Here is a 2,569-nt window from a genome sequence, read left to right as displayed (position 1 = left end):
CAACATACTATATTATGTGCATTATTCATTTTGATAACCTTTTAATAAGGACCTGAGACCTTCGTGCAAAACGTGCACACTTCTAAAAAAATATGTTCATCTTTTACAAACAAACAATAACTCGAGAAAACTCTTTAATGGTCTTTCTAGTTTCATAACACAATTTATTAGTATGTTTATAATGCCGATGCTGAGTGTTTTAAATATTTCCTCAACTGCACTTTTTTTTTTGACAAAACCTCGATCATCTTTTCAAAGTTAAAGCTCGAATCCCCGGAGCTCCATGTGCTGCATTCGGACGAGGAGTCCGTTCCTGGGAGGTTCTAATCCCACTGGGGTTTTATCCCGGGGTTTTGTACCGGGCAGCGGATTCAATGTATTATATTTAGTTTTCAAAATGATATTATTTTTCCAATATGTTTTTTTTTTTGTATTCTTGTCTCAGCAATGGTGAAATCGAATTTGTAAATAAAATCAGTGCCCTGACTCTACTCATCAGGACAGAGCTATTCTCTTTCTGTGTCTGTTTTGTACAACATAAGGAAACAGTATAGTAACTATAACGGTAAAGAAATAAAACAAGAGAGTCTGGCTATGATATAAGAAAATTCTACAAACCAGAAACAAATGGGCTTTTCGGCAGTGCCTCAATCTATATATTATTACCACTTAAAACTATTCCTATGCCATTCTTGAGGTCTCAAGGCATTTAAAAACAAGAAGTGAGGCTTCTAGTATAGTCCACTATACTAACGAGGATGACGCAATATCCCTCATTTATCAATCTAACATACATTAGAAACCAGCGCAGATCAAAGTGTAGAAATCACCGTATGACAGGGTTCACTTCCGTTTATGAGGGAAAGGAACATACACCCTCCTGACAATCAATGCGTTATTCGGTTAAAACACATTTGCAAATTGGTAGAATGAGTTAATCATCACATGCAAGATTTGCAATTAATCAAATGAATTTATTATTATTATTATTATTATTATTATTATTCATGAGTTAGTACAATTCTGAACTTCAAATTTTAAAAGTCTGGACTTTGGAGAGATGATGGATCTCTTTTGGTGGAACACAACAGGGCAAAATATTGTGACTCTAATGTTGACCGGAAGTTGGCGCCACTGGAGGTTGGCTTTGGGTTTCTGTCCCCACCAGTGTTAATACCAAACCTGCGCCCTTGGCTGAGAGTCTCACAGCCTCCAATCCAGTGTCACTAACCTGATCCAGTGTTCAGTGCAGCTCAGGTTTCTCTTCACTGACCGCAAATCTTTCACCTTTTACTAAACATTTCCGGGGAGAGGGATGTTAATGAGCTCAGCTTATTTTTGCAGGCTTTGCTCTGGTAGAGCTGGACATGTTTCATGGTATGGAAACCACACACACAAACGGTGACATCTCATCTCATCTCATTATCTCTAGCCGCTTTATCCTTCTACAGGGTCACAGGCAAGCTGGAGCCTATCCCAGCTGACTACGGGCGAAAGGCGGGGTACACCCTGGACAAGTCGCCAGGTCATCACAGGGCTGACACATAGACACAGACAACCATTCACACTCACATTCACACCTACGGTCAATTTAGAGTCACCAGTTAACCTAACCTGCATGTCTTTGGACTGTGGGGGAAACCGGAGCACCTGGAGGAAACCCACGCGGACACTGGGAGAACATGCAAACTCCACACAGAAAGGCCCTCGCCGGCCACGGGGCTCGAACCCGAACCTTCTTGCTGTGAGGCGACAGTGCTAACCACTACACCACCGTGCCGCCCCAAACGGTGACATCTCTCTTCAAAAGGATCCAGCTGTTGGGGGCGGAGTCTAGCTGTGTTTACCTTTCTGGAGTTTAATATTTGGAAGTGGTTTATTTAAAGCTATTGACTACAGCAAGCTATCGCTTTTTGGCTAAGATCAAGTGTGGTATCTGTTTTTATCAGTTTAATATCTGGTATGTTCTGTAAATAAGAATGTTATATTAAGTAAATTTTAATAATAGAGAACTAAAATAGGGGTTTGTTCTATAGTATTGAAGTGTCTCCAAGAATTGAGTTTTTGTTCAAGAAAGATACCTTTTTTTCTTTAGTAGATGATTTCAATGTTTGGTATGTTTTCCTTATAAGAAGAGTAGCTAGATATTTTTACAGTGAAAAATTAGTATTAGGGCTGGCTTTTACTATTTTATGCATCTTCATGGTGTTGGAGTAGTTCTAGAAATAGTTATCTTAAAAAAATTCTTACTTTGCTTGGTTTAACTTTTCTCCATGCTCAATAAGCAACTGGACTGTTAGTCTGCAGTAATTCTTTTCCCTACTTTTTCATTAAACAGATCACACAACACCCCCTACCCCTTCTTTTTTATCTATCTATCTATCTATCTATCTATCTATCTATCTATCTATCTATCTATCTATCTATCTATCTATCAAGAACGCTTGTTGGCCAGACATTTCTCTGCCTGTTTGCAATGGCTAACAAAGCTGCAAAGGTGCAAGAGATGGGCCCAGGCCACCTTACCCTATACCAGCTTTCTGGACCTCCAAAGTTCTCACCGATGCCA

The 2,569-nt window shown here is 39.5% G+C and overlaps 2 non-coding genes across 2 annotated transcripts; both read left to right on the top strand.

Annotated features, from left to right (window-relative positions):
* The first annotated feature begins 1,249 nt into the window (after positions 1-1,249).
* Positions 1,250-1,363, top strand: LOC132896356 (U5 spliceosomal RNA). The gene has a single exon (XR_009656006.1). It is a non-coding gene; the product is annotated as a U5 spliceosomal RNA (small nuclear RNA).
* A 532-nt stretch (positions 1,364-1,895) lies between these two features.
* LOC132898459 (U2 spliceosomal RNA) lies at positions 1,896-2,088 on the top strand. Its single transcript, XR_009656521.1, has one exon. It is a non-coding gene; the product is annotated as a U2 spliceosomal RNA (small nuclear RNA).
* The last annotated feature ends 481 nt before the right edge of the window (positions 2,089-2,569 follow it).

This window comes from Neoarius graeffei, chromosome 1 (genome assembly GCF_027579695.1).
Source record: "Neoarius graeffei isolate fNeoGra1 chromosome 1, fNeoGra1.pri, whole genome shotgun sequence".
NCBI lineage: Eukaryota > Metazoa > Chordata > Actinopteri > Siluriformes > Ariidae > Neoarius > Neoarius graeffei.
Note: the sequence above shows the minus strand (reverse complement) of the source record. Positions and strands in the feature narration are given on the sequence as shown.